At 40.4% G+C, this 19309-nt stretch overlaps 1 protein-coding gene across 8 annotated transcripts in view; it reads right to left on the bottom strand.

Moving 5' to 3' along the window:
* The window catches only part of RAPGEF6 (Rap guanine nucleotide exchange factor 6), a 217024-nt gene that overhangs the window by 196810 nt on the left and 905 nt on the right, over positions 1 to 19309 (bottom strand). The window lies entirely within an intron of this gene.

A 19309-nucleotide genomic window follows, 5' to 3' on the forward strand; every position in this document is an offset into this window, starting at 1 on the left:
GAACTATGTCATATAATTTCCTGTTTTCAAGTCAGAGGATATCTTTGGTACATCACTGGTGATGGTACATCAGTAGCTGACAATTAGGAATTCACTTTTCAATTTTAAAGTCTGTGAGAATATAATTCACAAGTTTTTTAATACATATGGTTCTCCAGTTCTTTGCCTGAATAAAGGCTGACAAAGTTTCTGAACTTTAGATTGTGCAAGTCCTTCAAATATCTAAAAGTTCACCCTTTATTTGTCTCCAATCTTCTCTTCAACAATTTGGTCACTTTACATTCTGTTCTCCAATGGTATCTGTAAATGGTGATCACAAGGATTTGCAGAGAAGTATCAGGATTATTCCTATCAGGAGTTAGCAAACTTTTTCTATGAAGGGTCAGATGGTAAACATTCTAAGTTTTCTGGGCCATAGGGTTTTTGTCACTACTACTAACCTACCTTGCCTTTGCAGCATAAAACTACCAAAAAAAAAAAAAAGTAAATGAGTAGGGGTGGGTACATTTCAACAAAACTTTAGTTACACAATACCTGGTAGGCTAAATTTGGTCCCTAGGGAATACTCTGTAAAGTCCTAATGTGTGTTTGTGTGTTCAGTCATACAGTCGTGTCCGACTCTTCGGGATCCCATGGACTGTAGCCCATCAGGTTCCTCTGTCCATGGGATTTTCCAGGCAAGAATACTGGAGTGGGTTGCCATTTTCTACTCTAGGGGATCTTCCCAATCTAGGGATCAAACCTATGTCTTGGGTCTCCTGCATTGGCAGGAGGATTCTTTACCACTGTGTCACCTGGGAAGCCCAACTTCTAATGCATATGGTCAAAAATATTTACCAAGGAAGTCAAGCTATGAATGAGGTGGAAACTGCAAACATCAGATTTCCACTTTTCCAAGCTTCCATAAAACTACAGCACAGGCAAATGACCCAAGTGCTACCCATCAGATATACTCATCACAGACTTTTAATCGATACCAAGAAGCAGGACTGTGGTTGAGGCTCTGCCAACACGTGCAGTACACAGTGCACACGCTCAGCACTGCAAGCTATGGTATCCATGCGTTCAGTGCCAGCAGCAGTATGTCTTTACCAAATATGCGGTAAGGAGTATGGATCATGACTGTCCAGCTCCACGTCTATTTCTCCAGCATTCCCAGCAAGTCTATAGCTACCCACTATCCTTTTAATAAATTCCTTTTCTCTAAATTGACCAGAACTGGGTTTTTCTGCATGTAAGCTACAACCTAAAAGACTCTTACAGTAGCACCATCATCATCACTTGGGAACTTGGCAAAAATGTGAATTTCCATACCTAATGATTCAGAATCTCTGGGGCAAGAACTAGCAGTCTGTGGTTTAATGAGACCTACAGGTGGTTCTGATACACATTAAGTTTAGAACAAGTGGTTTATTCATAGGATTTATGCCACTCTGGGGGATTCCCAGGTGGCCCAGTGGTAAAGAACCTGCCTGCCAATGGAGTAGCCACAAGAGACATGGGTTCAATCCCTGGGTTGGGAGGATCCCCTGGAATAGGAAATGGCAACCCACTCCAGTAATCCTCTCTGGAAAATACCATGGACAGAGGAGCCTGGAGGCTGCAGTCCATGGGGTCAAAAAAGAGGCAGACATGACAGTGATTGAACACACGCCCACACACGCCACTCCAGGTTATCTAGCTGATAACCTATTAAAGGGGAGGGACACAAGCACTGAGATGTCTAGTAAACCCTGGTCCCTCCAGAGCACCTGGTTTTAGGGTCACAAGATGCTAAGCATTTATGAAACAACAGAAAATAATCTTTCAGAACAAAGGATGGTTTTAATAGCAAGCTGATAAATTCTCTCATATGATGTGGTTGGTTATGGGTTTTGGTCTACATGGGACAATAAGTATTTATAGTTGTTGACTGTGTAATGCTGGTCTTAGAAAGGGGTTTCTTGTGGTTTCTGTACTAATTATTGCTGACACAGGCTTAAGGTACTGCACTGTTTGTCAGGCTCCTGGTGTGTCCAAGATCAATAAAAGCTATTATAGATACCCAAAACAACCCCAACAGAGGCAGACTGAAGTCTTACAGACATTTTTTGGTAATAAAAATGTAAATGCTATATTTAAAGCAATGTTGTTTACACTGTGCACTTCAAAGTTGCTCTACTGAAACTCAAAAAGGGAAATCATGAAGAAGATGGAAAACTAGGAATTTATGACATTCCAGATCAGTAACACCTACATCAGACCCTGGTTCTGTAACTACAAAATAGTGAAGAAATTATCCAGGGGCATGAGGTCCCAAAGAGTCAGACAGGACTGAGCAACTGAGCGCACACAAATTAGAAGAACAAATACCAACTCAGGATTAGAGAATAAAAATAATTAGTCCCATTTGGGCAAAAAGGTGAGGAAATGGTGATGACTCAGCACGTCATAAAACACATCAGCAATACCCTCTCAGCCAGTTAGTTATGTGAGTGACTGAAGGTGGGCAAGCTGAGGTACGTGAGACCAATGTCATCCTACAAGCTGCCCTTCAACGACCCACACCTAATGCATTCACTGTAGGTATATTCTATGGCATTTCAATTTCACTGTAAAACGACATATTCAATTCATGTTTGTAGCTCTGTATGTATGAGGAATTAATAATTCTGTTAAGTTCAGTCGCTTAGTTTTGTCCGACTCTTTGTAACCCCGTGAATCGCAGCACACCAGGCCTCCCTGTCCATCACCAACTCCTGGAGTCCACCCAAATCCATGTCCATCGAGTCGATGATGCCATCCAACCATCTCATCCTCTGTCGTCCCCTTCTCCTCCTGCCCTCAATCTTTCCCAGCATCAGGGTCTTTTCCAGCTCTTGCATCAGGTGGCCAAAGTATTGGAGCTTCAGCCTCAACATTAGTCCTTCCAATGAACAACCAGGACTGATCTCCTTAAGGATGGACTGGTTGGATCTCCTTGAAGTCCAAGGGACTCTTAAGAGTCTTCTCCAACACCACAGTTCAAAAGCACCAATTCTTTGGTGCTCAGCTTTCTTCACCATCCAACTCTCAAATCCATACATGACTACTGGAAAAACCATAGCCTTGACTAGATGGACCTTTGCTGGCAAAGTAATGTCTCTGCTTTTTAATATGCTGTCTAGGTTGGTCATAACTTTCCCTCCAAGGAGTAAGCGTCTTTAATCTCATGGCTGCAGTCTCCACTTCTGTTAAGTACGTACTTCTAGTTAAGCGCTATGGGACTTCTATCCCCTTCCTCAATGCTGTACCGAGCAGTGTGCTGCTCTCAACAGCTGTATATCTCAGTTCAGCTGTTCCACACACGCTTATAAAACTAATTAAACTTGGAAAACTCAAATTGGAATGCTTAGAGCGAGTCTGAATTTTTCTATTTCTCAAAGTCTAAATCTAGTGAATTTCTTACCTGTGAAATGCTTGTGATCACATACAACATTCAATACAACATCAATTATCTAAAACATTCATCAACCAAGGTATTTTACTCATTACCTCAGCAATTAAAAAGAAAACTCTCAGGGGATCCTCTGGTGGCCCAGTGGTTGAGAATCTGCCTTACAATGTGGGAAATATGGGTTCAATCTCTGGTTGGGGAACTAAGATCCCACATGCCATGAAGCCAACTAATAAGCCCATGCCCTAAAACTACTGATCCCGCGTGACACAACTAGAGAGCCTGTGTGCCACAACGAAGACCCAATGCAGCCAAGTGAATAAACACTAAAGAACAAAACAAAAAAAACCCTCTCAGGATGGTTCTCTACGGTCAATACAAATTCAAACTCAAGAGATACATATTCTGCAGCTATAGTTCTATAATCAAAAGTTATGCTGAAGAATCTTCTCCAAATTATTTTTAGGCTGCCTTCAGCCTAACAGTGCAGTTAAAAACTTGGAGACAGCTGTGTTTCAAATCCTGCCTCTATCAATTATTAACCATATAACAACAGATAATCTCCTTAACATTTATTTTTTGTACAGTTGGGAATGTAAACAGCTTCTTTTCAAACATAAATTTTTAAAATAAATCTACTAAATGTGTAGCACAGACACACATGTTAAAGGTTAACAAATATTAGTCTGTTTTATATGTTTCATTATGAAATTACAAAAGTTAAATTATATCAGCAGACTATTAAAACTATTTGAAAGATTTTCAGCAATATCTCCAAGTTAACATGCCCATACATTAAATATAGAATTCCATTCCATTGGTTTTATCATCCATGAAGGTGTAAATATATTCTGTAAAATGGCAATGAAAAGCTGTAACACTTATCACACCTGAAGCTCACACCACAGATTCTAAATGCCATTTCCTACTAAAAGGTACCTGTTTCTAGATATATGGCTAATTTCTAGTAGTAGGGCAAGGAAAGTAAAAGCCTGGAACACCTTTTTGGGCCAGAAAGTAGGGTATTACTTAAAGACTATTTCTCGTTGTTGTTTAGTTACCGAGCTGTGTCTGACTCTGGCAATCCTATGGACTGTAGCCCACCAGGCTCCTCTGTCCATGGGATTTCTCAGGCAAGAATACTGGAGAGGGCTGCCGTTTCCTACACTGGGGATCTTTCCGACCCAGGGACTGAACGCGCGTCTTCTGCTTGGCAGGCAGAGTCTTTACCACTATGCCACCTGGGAAGTCCTAAAGACGACTGGATCATGCCAAAGTTCTCAGAAGGAGGAGGAGGAAAGTGTAAAGTAGGAAAAGTTCTTCCAAACAGAACATCAGCTAATAAACGGATGGAAGGAATAAACAGCCTACACTTTCTACTGCTCACTGAACACTGTCACCTGGTGACCCCTCAGCATCTCAAATGCAATATATCCAAAGCTAAACTGATTATCTATCCCCTAGCTGTGTCTTGCTCCTAGGTTCCCTGATTTAGGTGACAGTACTCACGTTCAACAGCTAATGGGAGCAATCTGTCAATTCTACTTTCTAAACATCTCTGTTCACCATCTCAGCTGAAGCAATGTAGTGAGTCCTTCCCTGGTGGCTCAGACTTCCCTGGTGGTCTGCTTGCAGTGCCGCAGACCCAGATTTGATCCTTGGGTCAGGAAAATTCCCTGGAGAAAGGAATGGCTACCCACTCCAGTATTCTTGCCTGGAGAATTCCACGGACAGAGGAGCCTGGTGGGCTACAGTCCATGTTTATACATCATCCAATGTTTATCTGCCTTCTTAGCACAGTAGGCAGCACTTCGGTCTCATAATGTGAAGGTCCTGAGTTCCAACCTCAGTGAGCACAGTTTGGGCTTCCCTGGTAGCTCAGCTAGTAAAGAATCCACCAGAAATGCAGGAGACCCTAAGGTCAGGAAGATGTGTGGGAGAAGGGATAGGCTACCCACTCCAGTATTCTTGGTCTTTCCTGGTGGCTCAGACAGTAAAGAATTCACCTGCAATGCAAGAGACCTGGGTTCAATCCCTGGGCTGGGAAGACTCCCCTGGAGAAGAGAATGGCAACCCACTCCAGTTTCTGGCCTAGAGAATTCCATGGACCAGGGAGTCTGGCAGGACACAGTCCATGGGGTCACAGAGAGTGAGACACGACTGAGCAACTTTCATTCACAACAGAAAACAGCCTTCTTGCCTCTAGTCTGGCACCCTATAATCCATTCTTCAGAGCGCTCCCAGAGTGATCTTTCTAAAAAGAAAATACAAACTTAAGGAGAACACAGTCCTTCATGTTCCGAATCCTGACCATGCCTCCAGCCTCATCTATTTTACTACTTAGTCTTGTCCCAATATTCCAGCTACCCAGGCAATGTGCATGTTCATACCAAGCTCATCTGTGGCCCTGAAAATGCTGCTCCCTTTTCTGGAAAAACATACAGTTCCCTCTTCACCTAACTTTTATATATTCTAATTTACACTCAAGTCAGGGTTCCCTTTCGAAAACAATTTGAATGGCACGTGCCTAGCGTTTACTCCTCTCCCCCAAGAGCCCTCCTACAAACTCCTGAGCATCTGATATGTGCAACTGTCACAGTACTTAACCAGGCTCTATTTTAATTGTCTGTGTACTTGTCTATCTCCCCCTCTAAGAACTTTTTATTCCTAGCACTTAAAAACAGGACTTGAAAAATACATATCACACAAACATTCATTAGGAAGTCTTCTACAAAAATGTATGCTTTCAAGTCTGCCTCAGAGAGTCATCTGAGGAGCTCATAAGCAATCCAAACTTCAGTTGGCACTTGTGACACTTATGAACTGTTCTTTATGATAAAGTCTTCTTGTATTAGTTGAATGCTCTTAAGAAACCAAACTAGAATAGACTATCAACTTCTGAAAAGTTCTAAAACAGAACGGTATTTAAAAAAAAAACATGTAACAAACACACCTGTTTTCATTCTACATAAAACTTGAGAAATATACACTTAAATAGACACAGGCACCTTAAAATATTGTACTTCATACAATACAGGCAAGATTAAATAAGAGGCATTTATTTAGGAAAATATTAGGCTCTGTATAGATATCAATAAAAAACAAAGAAGATCAAAGCTTAAAATGTAACCTAAAGTTCACTGATAAAGAGAAAGCACTGGGGCACTACTGGACAAAGGAAGTAAATGATGAATCATGTGGCCCTGAGCAAGACATTTTACCACTCTCAAGTTTAGTTCCTTTATCTGTATGTAATCCACTTCACCGGCTCTTGAACCATCAGCTAAAGTATTTCTGGAAATCATATATACGTACATCCACAAATACTTGCTAGGTGCTTCTGCTACGTACTAAGTGCCCCGTCCACCAAGTCCCACGGTCTCTGCCACATGTCAAAGCTGCCAAAGTTTCCGTTTGGGGCGAATAATGGAGAACATCAAACAAGGGCTGCTTATGCCTTCGCACCCTCAAGTTCTTAACAACGAAGGGGCTCCTTCAGTTTTTATCTAAGCCAGATCTCAGTTTACACCAGCTAGTTCAAGGTAAAGCCAAAAGGCAACTACAATGTTACAGAGCTCACAACTGTACATGCAAGAATATGACTTTGTCATAGTCAAGTTCACCACACCTGGCTGCTACTGCTCTGCAGAATTCTCTCTCAGGGAAGCTCCTTATCACTCAAAACCAAGATTTTATGGTGTCGAAACTACTGAATGGCCAGAGTTTTGTTATTGTTTTTGCTTTTTTCTCACGTTGGGGATCTCCAATACATATATGAAGTGTCTTGGAAGAGCAATTATCCAATAAAGGCCCCATCCAGGTCTAGTATTCCCTTTCTATAGTTTAGTTTACAAATGAAGGTCAGAGGGCCCCGGTTGCATAAATAAGTTCTTGCTTTCCAAGGAGCTCTCTAAATGTGCACCTGCTGTTTTAGAAAAGCACAACAGAATCTCTGTTCTGCCACCCTTAAGGATGCACACAGTGACTCCCTCAAAATTCTAAGTACAATGGTGCTCTTTTGCCAAATCAGAAGGAAAAAAAACCCCTAAACTGTACATTTAAAGACCATTATTCTAAACTATGAAAAAGATTTAATAAATAATTACAAGAACACTAAACTTTATATTCTTTCAGTCCAAGCCCCCTCTAAATTTTGGTAACACAAACAAGCTAGATTTTTTATAAAATGATTTTCTGGATTGTAAATAGGCAATTACATTAACATCTAGCTGAGCATGAAATATTTGCCCAACAAAAGTTTAAAGTCATATGCTTAAAAACACATGAAAAGTTAAAACTGGCACTGCAGGTAAAGCTGCAAATGTGTTTTAAAGCCATATAAAAAAGTAGTTCCTCTTTCAAAGTATGACTTAAGTTCCTCTATCTGAATTGTCTTTGAAGAATTGCCAGGTAAAACACATAGTTTCTTTACGGTCACTGTACATTATTTACATCTTAATAAGAGAATATTAACAGCAAATTTTGCTCTGTGCCAAACTTCAGTCTTTTTTCCCCAGCACTTCAAGTATCAGACCAACAGAAATTACTACTAGAAAAACACAAAAACAGTGTTGTTCAGATTCTTTTCCTTTTTAGTCATTCACTCTACAAATATTTGGCTACCTACCACATAACAAGTATTGCATGATGGAACTGGGAGATAAAGATACAGTCACTGTCTTCAAGACGCTTACAATCCAGCCAGGGAGAACAAGCCAGCAACCCTAACACAGAACAGTAAATGCTCTGAGACAGGAAGGGACACAGAGAAGGAGTGGGAGATCAGATTTCAGTGAGCCGTCTGCGTTTGTCAAGTGAGAGGATGGTGTTCAAGACAAAGGAAATAGCAAACTAGCATGCACGGCTATTACTGAGTGTCCATTATGACTGGCACCTCGTTAATCACCCTGGGGCTTCGCTGGTGGCTCACAAGATAAAGAATCCACCTGAAACCCAGGGGACCCGGGCTGGATCTCTGGGTCAGGAAGATCCCCTGGAGAAGGGAATGGCTACTCACTCAAGTATTCTTGCTTGAAGAATTCCATGGACAGAGGAGCCTGGTGGGGCTACAGTTCATTGGGCAGCAAAACTTTACATATCTCATTTAGTCCACATAACAATCCCTCAAAGATATTCAATCTTAAAATTAGGTAACTTTTCCAAGGTCACTCAAATTCTCAGTGCTATAGCCCAGATCTGAAGTAGGCATGTTTAAATGCAAAATTCCATGACTGTAAACACTTTTCCATCCTACATAAAAGCACAGAGACGGGGAAAATGGCACAATGGACAATGTTTCTAACCGCTATTTATATATCATAATTATTTAAGGAGTATAGAATTACTTCTATAAATACCAATGCTTGACACTCCATTCCAGAAGATTTTAATTCAAGAAATGAAAGCTGGGCCTCAGCATTATTAAAAAAAAAAAAAAAATCCCTAGACTAAGAGACATATGAAGCCCGGGTTGAAAAATACTGTTATGACACTCACATTTCTCTGATAATCAGTGATGCCGACCATCTTTTCATGTTTGTTGGCCATCTGTGTGTCTTCTGTGGAGATATGTCTCTTTAAGCCTTCTGCCCATTTGTTCATTTGAGTTTTTTTTTAATTGAGTTGGATGAGCCGTTTATATATTTTGGAGATTAGTTCTTTGTCAACTCATTTGCAAATATTTTCTCCCATTCTGAGGGTTGGCTTTTCACCTCATTTATGGTTTCCTTTGCTTGCAAAAGCTTTTAAGTTTAACTAGGTCCCAACTGTTTATTTTTGTTTTTATTTTCATTACTCTAGGAAGTGGGTCAAAAAAAGATCTTGCTGCGATTTACGTCAAAGAGTGCTTTACCTATGTTTTCCTCTAAGAGCTTTGTAGTGTCTGGACTCACATTTAAGTCTTTAATCCATTCTGAGTTTCTTTCTGTGTATGGTGTTAGGGAATGTTCTAATTTTTTTTTAATTGAAGGATAATCACTTTACAGAATTTCGCTGTTCTCTCTCAAACCTCGACAGTCACAGGCTCACACGCATGCCTTCCCTTTAGAGCCTCCCTCACGTCTTCCTCCCAGGAGTGCTCTGAGTTCATCCTCTTACATGCAGCTGTGAAACGAAAAGACACTGGCTCCTTGGAAGAAAAGCTATGACAAACCTAGACAGCATCTTAAAAAGCAGAGACATTACTTTACTGACAAAAGTCCATATACTCAAAGCTATGGCTTTCCCAGTAGTCATGTATGGATGTGAGAGCTGGACCGTAAGGAAAGCTGAGTGCCAAAGAATTGAGGCTTTTGAACTGTGGTGTTGGAGAAGACTCTTGAAAGTCCCTTGGACTGCAAGGAGATCAAACCAGTCTATTCTAAAGGAAATCAGTCCTGAATATTCATTGGAGGAACTGATGCTGAAGCTAACGCTCCAATACTTAAGGCCATCTGATGCGAAGAACTGACTCACTGAAAAAGACCCTATGCTGGGAAAGACTGAAGTCAGGAGGAGAAGGGGACGACAGAGGATGAGATGGCTGGATGGCATCACCGACTCGATGGGCATGAGTTTGAGCAAGCTCCAGGAGTTGGTGATGGACAGGGAAGCCTGGTGTGCTGCAGTCTATGAGGTCACCAAGGGTCGGACACGCCTGAGCGACTGAACTGATCTGTCCAGTTTTCCCAAGACCACTTACTGAAGAGACTGTAAGTCTTCTCTCCACTGTATATTCTTGCCTCATTTGTCATAGATTAGGTGACCACAGGTGCATGGGTTTACTTCTGGGCTTTCTATTCTGTTCAATTGATCTAAACTACAATAAGCTATCACCTCACACTGGTCAGAATAGTCATTATAAAAAAATCTACAAACAGTAAATGCTGGAAAGGGTGTGGAGAGAAGAGAATCCTCCTACACTGTTGGTGGGAATATAAAACAGTACAGCTACTATAGAGAACAGTACAAAGTTTCCTTAAAAACAGAGCTACCATGCGTCCCAGCCATCCGACTCCTGGGCATACCTGAGGAAAACCATAATTCAAAAAGATACATATACCCCAATGTTCACTGCAGCACTATTCAGACTGGCCAGGACATGCACGCAACCTAAACATCCATCAACAGAGGAATGGACAAAGAGTATGTAGTATAAATAGCAACCCACTCCAGTGTTCTTGCCTGGAGAATCCCAGGGACGGAGGAGCCTGGTGGGCTGCCGTCTATGGGGTCGCACAGAGTCGGACACGACTGAAGCAACTTAGCAGTATATATATATATATATATAAAAAAAACGAAATATTTCTCAGCCATATAAAGGGACAAAACAGTGCTGTTTGCAGGGACGTGGCTGGACCTAGAGACTGCTGTAAAGAGTGAAGTGAGTCAGAAAGAGAAAAACAAATACTGTATAATATCACTTATATGTGGAGACTTCCCCGGTGGCTCAGACGGTAAAAGCGTCTGCCTACAACGCGGGAGACCTAGGTTCGATCCCTGGGTTGGGAAGATCTCCTGGAGAAGGAAATGGCAGCCCACTCCAGTATTCTTGCCTGGGAAATCCCATGGACGGAGGAGCCTGGCAGGCTGCAGTCCATGGGGTCGCGAAGAGTCGGACACAACTGAGCGACATTTACTTTACTTTACTTATATGTAGAATCTAGATAAATAGTACAGATGAACTTATTTCCAAGTCAGAAATAGAGACACAGATGTAGAGAACTTACCTACAGGAGGAAAGGGAGCAGGGCGGGTTTGGGATGAACTGGGAGACTGGAATTGACATACGTGCATTACTACGTTTAAACTGACACATGCACGCACTACTACGTACACGTAAGGTCACGACAGAGCACCAAGTAGAGCTCCTTGCACCATACAGCAGATTCTCAGTAGTTACCTATTTTATACACAGTAGTGTATGCATGCATGGTTTGAACCCAATCAGAAGTGGGCAGAAGACCTGAACAGACATTTCGCCAAAGAAGACATGCAGATGGTTAAGAAACATGAAAAGATGCTCAACATCGCTCATTATTAGAGAAATGCAAATCAAAACCACAATGAGGTTTTCACCTCACACCAGTCTGAATGGCCATGGTCAAAAAAATCTATAAACAATATGGAGAGGGTGTGGAGAAAAGGGTACCCTCTTGCACTGTTGGTGGGAATGTAAATTGGTACAGCCACTATGGAGAAGAATATGGAAATTCCTTTTAAAAAGCTAGGAATAAAACTACCATATGACCCAAGAATTCCACTAGTGAGCATATACCCTGAAGAAACCATACTGAAAAAGACACATGTACCCCAGTGTTCACTGTAGCACTATTAACAATAGCTGGGTCATGGAAGCAACCTAGATGCCCACTTAGAGAAAAATGGGTAAAGAAGCATATATACAATGGAATATGACTCAGCCATAAAAAGGAGTGCATTTGATTCAGTTCTAATGATGTGCATGAACCTATAGACTATTATACAGAGTGAAGGAAGTCAGAGAAAAACAAATATCGTATTGTGCACATAAATGAACTCTAGAAAGAAGGTACTGATGAACCTATTTGCAGGGCAGCAATGGAGACCCAAACACAGAAAACAGACTTGTGGACACAGTAGGAGAAGGAGAGGGTGTGACCAATAAAGAAAATTAGCACCGAAACATACACATTACCATATGTGAAACAGACAGCTGGAGCTGGTGGGAATTTGCTATATGACGAAGGGAGCTCAAACATGGTGCTCTGTGACTACCTAGAGGGGTGGGATGGGGTGGGAGGTGAGAGGTTCAACAGGGAGCAGACACATGTATATGTCTATAGCTGATTCATGTTGACGTATGCCAGAAACTAACACAATATTGTAAAGCAATTATCCTCCAATTAAAAATAAATAAAAATAAACTCAAGTAACTCCAAAAAAAAAAAAAAAAAAAAGCCGCGTGTTTGGGATGATAAGGCTGGAGTGCAAGGCAGAAGATAACGGAGGACTCTACATCTTTCCCATTCCCATCAGAGCCAAATTCATGAACTTGCAGCCTTCACTTTCTTGGGTCTTATTCTCTAATCCATCGCAGTCAGGCTCTGTATTCAGTCCACTGAAAGCATTCTGATGGAAGCAATCTGAAGAATATAGGAGTCTTCACCTTTCTTGAACTCTCTATAATTAGGGATTTCTTTATGAAATGTCTTCCTGTGAGTTCTTCTCCTACCTCTATGAACACTTCCTTTCCATTATCTTTGGCAGTTCTCTTTTCCTTCCCTCACCCCTTTAATATCAGAGCACTCAGAGTCTGTCCTTTTCTCAGCTGAGTTCACCTATGACCCATAAGCTGTAGACTCTCAGACCAACTCAGACCATTAGCTGGTTTGATCTGAAGCTCCAAATGCTTTCTGAACATCTCTGTGTCCCCTGCAGGGAGCTCAAACCTTCTCTAAAACTGAATTCTCTTCCTACCCTAATTCTGCCCTTAAATAATGTGCTATTATTCACAGTTACCCAAATGAGAAACTAAGAAATTATCTAAACTTCTGCTTTGCTCTGAACAGACCCAATCCAAGTCTGTCCCAACAAGCAAAAGACAGAAAAGTTTGCCACATTTGCCCCAGAGCTACTGCGGACACTTAAAGGAACATAAAGACAGAGTGTCTCTTGGCCTGAAGTGCAGCATCTGAAGTTTGAGGCAGTTGCCACAAGAGTAGGGTTGGAAAGAATGAGGTGGCCATTCCAAAAAGGGTCAGGTGAGTCAAGGTATAAAGGATAAGCAGACGAAGATCAAGAAAAGCCAAGATAGGAGGTTCAAAGTCCAGCCCAGAGATTAAAATGCAAAGAACCAAGATAGTTTCCTAGTTCTCTTGGTTATTGAAAGAATACACACTGTATGATCCCACTCAAATGAATGCAAAAACATCTTTCATGGCGAAAGATATCAGAACAGTTTCCTTTGGGAAAAGGTACTGAGTGGGAGAGGCAAAGGGGGAGTTTCTGGAGTGCTGCTAATATTCTATAATAATGATTTGGAGTATACCTAAATGTATTTGTGAAAATTAGGCTGGCTATACACTTGAAAGCATGGGGAATTTACTGTATGTGTATTACATTGTTGTTTAGTTGCTAAGCCATGTCTGACTTTTGTGAACCCAAGGACTGTAGCCAGCCAAGTTCCTTTCTCCATGGGATTTCCCACTCAAGAACAATGGAGTGGGGTGCCATTTCTTTCTCCAGGGAATCTTTCCAATGCAAGGACTAATCCCATGTCTCCTGCATTGGCAGGCAGATTCTTTACCACTGAGCCACCAGGGAAGCCCCCATGTGTATTACAGTCAATTTCAAAGACTAAAAAAAAAAAAGTCTGGCAGGATGTACAGACTCCCATTTCAATCAATGACCATGCTGAGACAACTCTACTTCACTATTCCACTATCTCATATTCTGCTACCTTATTTCACTCCTAAACTAGATCCATATCTCCTGATTTCGCAGTTATCCTGATATAATCATTAACAGGCTTGCCTTTCACACTGAAAAATACTGTGGTGTGGACAAAATGTTGTTTGTTCATCCTACTGAAAACCACCTGCCTCTAGTGTAGCCAGCCTGTACCGCTTCTTAACCCATCCCCTGGCTTCACCTACACCTTCAACAATGCCCACAAAGTAATCTTTGTAAAAGTGACCCTATTTCTGGGCTAAATAGCTGTTCAACCCTCCAACAGTTCTCCTTTATTTACAACATCCAGTCCAAATCCCTGAAATGATCCAACCCTGCTATTATATGCAGCTTCAACATTTAACATCCAACACCACACACTGTCTCCTTATGAACACAAACCACCATACACTAGTCCAGTGTTTTGTGACCTTTCTTCATTATCACTTCTCTCCAAAGAGTATTTTTCTTAATTGCCAATGCATCTCCAATTAAACATTAAGGAATAAGACATTGTCCAGGAACAATGAGTTTCGTGTGATATTACTACACAATCCATAGATCTAAGTTTTTTTTTCATTTTCCATTCCCCTAAAAGACCCAATTTTTGTCCCACTGGGAACGCCATCATCCCCACTGGGAATGCATGCTCACAGACTGGCTATTTGTTCTACAAATGTACCTGGCTTGTCACCATTAGTGCCTTTGCTCCTGCTGCCCTCTGCCTGGAATGACCTCCCTTCTGGATATCATCAAGAAAGCTATTCATGATATTATGGATTTAATTTAAAGGTCCTCCACGGAGCCTTTCCTTTTCTCACTTGCAGCTGTAAAGTGCCCTATTCACATCTTCGTTACCAGTAATCTTAACATTTTACTAATGTCTTGACTGTCTCCTAAATCACTGAAGAATAGGGACCATGTCCAATTTCTCCCTACAACCTTGGCTTTTAGTATTCTAACATATCTGCTTACTGAATGGATAAATTAATGTTATCATCTGCATGCGGTAACCAAACATCTCAGTTTGCTGGAGACAAATGACTTCTTTAATCTGTTTTCCGGGTGTACATACTAATCCACCTCTTCTAATTCTCAAAAATAATCTGGATGACAATTTATACTGCTAACCTATCTAGGCAATGGGAAATAATTCTGAGCAAGAATAGAAGATGATCAGATCTCAGTATTAGAAAGATCACTCTAACCAAATATAACAATAAGTAAAATGACTCAAAAATTCAGGGGTGAAATGATAAAAGTGTGAACTAGGGTAGTTGAGCTGGACAGGAAGTAGAGAGAGACTCAAGATGTAAAATCAATAAGGTTTAGTGATCAGTTAGATATAGAGAAGAGGACAGCAGGGAAAATTGAGTAAAGACACTAATTCTGAACTGAGAAACTGAGGCAGTCACCAGAAGAATATTAAAGGGTAAGAATGATGATGGTTTCTATTTCAGACAAATTGTCCTGGAGGACAATTTAGTAGTTATATAATGAATCTGAAGCACATGAAACGTGGTAAGATGTGACAGACTTATGTGACAGACTCAACCTATTCAAAATTAACAGAAGTCACACTGCTGAGTGAGACCACCCAGGTGTACAAAATCAGCAGTTCTAATGAATAGAAAGTATCTTTTAAAATGAGGTCTTTACAAAATTAATTCTAATTTTTGTTCTGTTTAACATATTGTTTAATATGTGCAAAGCATGGTATTAAGCAGTTACGGATGGAAATATAAGAGAAATATTGTGCTCACTCTGAGGTAGAAAAGAAAGATTACAGAGAAAGAATGGCATTCAATATGAACTGAGTTGAGAGAAACGCAAACTCAGGTCTCAATTTTGACTGTGGTGTCTTTAATTTTGGTATAAGGACTCAAAATGAGTACCTTAACAGCTTTCATTGCTTCAGAGCACTTAGCTTCCCACGGAGTAGTTAAACCTAAAATTTTCCATTAAAAAAAAAAAAAAAAAACTTTGTAAAGTGAAAAAGGAAATCAGAAGACTAGCTCAGGAAAGCCAATGTACTATGGAAGTTGAATCTACAAAGTAGGATAACTGGCCAGAAAAGTAAAAACTGCTTTAGAACACAGTTCTAAATGGCATTCTTCACAAAACTTTCCATTCTCAGTGTATGGCTCACTAGGATTATGCTTGAGTTGATAGTTTCATGTAAGGACAACAGATGGTTCAAAATAAAGGAACCATTAATTTTGCCCAGAAACAAACAGAAGAATTCTTTATTCATTAATTATATGATGCAAACATCTGATTACAAGATTGTAAGACACTGATTCTTAATCTATTTGTATATTTTTCATAATGCTTTGTACCCAGTAGGTATTCAAGGAAAAGTAAGCTGAATGAACACATTTTACCCCTTCTATTATACACTCTCTTGACTTAGCTTCCAGGACATCACCCCTCAACCCTGGCTTTCCTTCGGCTGCACTGCTGGCTCCCACGCACTCTCCTTCGCTGCTCTCTGCTCTGTGCTCTTCTCCCAGGGCACTGTCTTTGGTCCTCTTCTATTCCCATGTATGCTCACCACTTTGGGAATTTCATCTAGTCTCATGACTTTAAACATTATCCTTAAGCTAATAACCATAAAGCTTCTATCTGCAGCCCAGCCTTCTCTTTAGAAATAATTATAAATGGTATATGCAACTCCTTACTCAACATTTCTAACAGACAGTTCAAATGTGACATGTTCAAAACTGAATTTCTGATCCATTCCCATTCCCCAAACTACTCATCCTGCAGCATTCCCGGGCTCTTTGACACAGCTCAAACTCTCTTTGATTGTTAACTCCAACACTCCAGTTATTCTGGCCAAAAATTTTGAAATCATGCCTGATGGCTTTCCTTTCCCTCAAAGCACAAATCTAATCCATTAGCAATCATGTCTGCTAAACCTTCAAAATATTTCCATAACTGACAACTGCTGGCGACCCACTCCAGTACTCCTGCCTGGAAAATCCCATGGACGGAGGAGCCTGGTAGGCTGCAGTCCATGGCGTCACTAAGAGTCAGACACGACTGAGCGACTTCACTTTGACTTTTCACTTTCCTGCATTGGAGAAGGAAATGGCAACCCACTCCAGTGTTCTTGCCTGGAGAATCCCAGGGACGGAGGAGCCTGGTGGGCTGCTGTCTGTGGGGTCGCACAGAGTTGGACACGACTGAACCGACTTAGCAGCAGCACCACCACCACCAGCATTATTATCCTTTAGTCTGAGCTATGATCATGTCTTCCCTGCTTTAATGTGATAACCTCTAACTGATGTTCCTGTTTCTTTCTATCCTTGCTCCCACAGTCTATTCCCAACCCAGCAAGCAGCCAAGGGATGCGTTAAAAAGTAGGATTACATTGCTCCTCTGCTTCAAAACATTTTGGTGGAAAACAGAACTCTTTTTCATTCAAAATAAAAGTCAAAATATACAATTAAGAGTCCTGCATGATAAGCTCCATCTTACATCACCATTGCCTCTCTGACTTCATCTCTTACCACTCTGCACTAGTCGCTCAGAGCTCCTTGCTATTCCTTGAATGCACCAAACACTCTCTCATCTAAGGACCTCTGCAATGACTATTCTACTTGGAAAGCTATTTCCCAATATATCCCTATGGCTAATTCTATCACATGAATCAAAGCTTTAATAAAAATTCATCTCAATCAAGACACCAACTACCTTAAACTGCACCCAGTCCTTGTTCATTTCTTCCAATTCCTTTATCCTGATCTTTTTAAAATTTGCAATTATCAACTAACATATTATGTAGCATACTTGTTTCCTGTATTTATCTGTCCATCTCCCTCCCTCTTCAGTTAGAATATTAATAAAAACTCCAGCAGGGTAGGTCTGTTTAGTTCACTGATACACCCTAGTGCACAAAATAATGCCTTGAATTGGTAAGCTTTCAATAACTGAATATATTTACAATAGATGCTTAACAGTCCACTAAAAAGAATAAGGAACTTCTGAAAGCAGAAATGATCCTGTGAGAATTTCATCAAATTATTTATCACAAATATATCACCACTAGAATTCAATTTATCACTTCTTTATTGATACTTCTGTGCCCCACCCCCGAACAAATTCTACACTCAATCAAAAGCACTGCCAAAGATGAGACTTCCCTTAGGACTCTACACTTTCCCTGCTAAGGGCCAGGGTTCAATCCCTGGTCGGGGAACTAAGATTCCACAAGTCACGTGGTATGGCCATAAATAAACAAAAATAGTTTAAAAAGCACTGCCAATGAATCAAGCAGTTAACGTGTTATATGCTGCTAGATGTCAGAGCTCCAGTCTGTGTACTGTGGGCACCTGTTTCAGCATTCATTCCCTTAAACAATGCTGCTGTTCCAGTAAAACAAGATGAAGTACTTAACGCAGCAAACACTAGCCAACATAACTTTGTGAACAGTTCAGAAAACTTCCTAAGGCTCAAAAATAAGCAAACTAGGTAATTTTGTTAATAAAAAGAATTAGGATTTTCCCATTAACATGCTCTCTTATCACTGTGGAATTATGTTAGATATCAAAATGTATGTGAAAAATAACCCATTTATTTTCAAGTGCAATGTGAGTTACTGGAAGAGATCTGACTGAGCCACTGAAAGCCTCAAAAAAGTCAGAAGCCTGAAAAAACAGAGGGTGAATGAGAAGACAGAAGAAAGTATTACTATCAAAGATACTTCAGAAACTTCACGCATTTGAAAATTAAATGTCCACTTTTAAATGATGGGTATATCTAAGAAGCCATAACAAGGAAAATCAGAAATTATTTTTAACAGAATAAAAAGGAAAAGAAAATTTACCAGAATTTGTTGCATGCAGCTGAAGCTGCTTGATACTTTCTAATGATATAGAAACTATGGTAGGTTCACCTGTTCAAAATGAACGCTTTCAATTAACTCACAATGACCTCAAGAATCATCAGGGAAACTAAGACACCTAGAATTACAAATTCAAGTCTTGAAAAGAGGGCTGTGGCAAATGGTAGAATTTGCTTTGTTTCTATGCAAAGATCAGGATCTCCAACAACAAAGTCTGATCCATCAGCTAAAATTACAGCTTGACTGTCAAGTCACAAAAGGTCAGTCCAAATTACTGAAATCTACTATGCAAAACATTACAAACCTGAAAAACACAAAACTGAATTCGGAAGAACTAACCCAAAGCACTTGCTTTCATTTATTTCAATTACACACAAGACAATCCAACAATAATTCACAACATTAACATTGTTTTTGCTTTTTGGTTTAAGAAACATAGCACTTATTATGGAAATTTCTCCAAATCAAGGAAAACCTCACTCTGCCCCCTAAGCACTCTACACCGACAGGCAAGGTTAACAGGTTTTAGTTATTTGCCTGAAACCTAGCCTGCAGGTCAAATGAAAACCATTGAAGCTGATACCATTACTACTAACTCAATACAGCAGGTTTTGGATCCAAGCACAAAATACTGTAAA

This window comes from Oryx dammah, unplaced genomic scaffold (genome assembly GCF_014754425.2).
Source record: "Oryx dammah isolate SB20612 unplaced genomic scaffold, SCBI_Odam_1.1 HiC_scaffold_5, whole genome shotgun sequence".
NCBI classification, from domain to species: Eukaryota; Metazoa; Chordata; class Mammalia; order Artiodactyla; family Bovidae; genus Oryx; species Oryx dammah.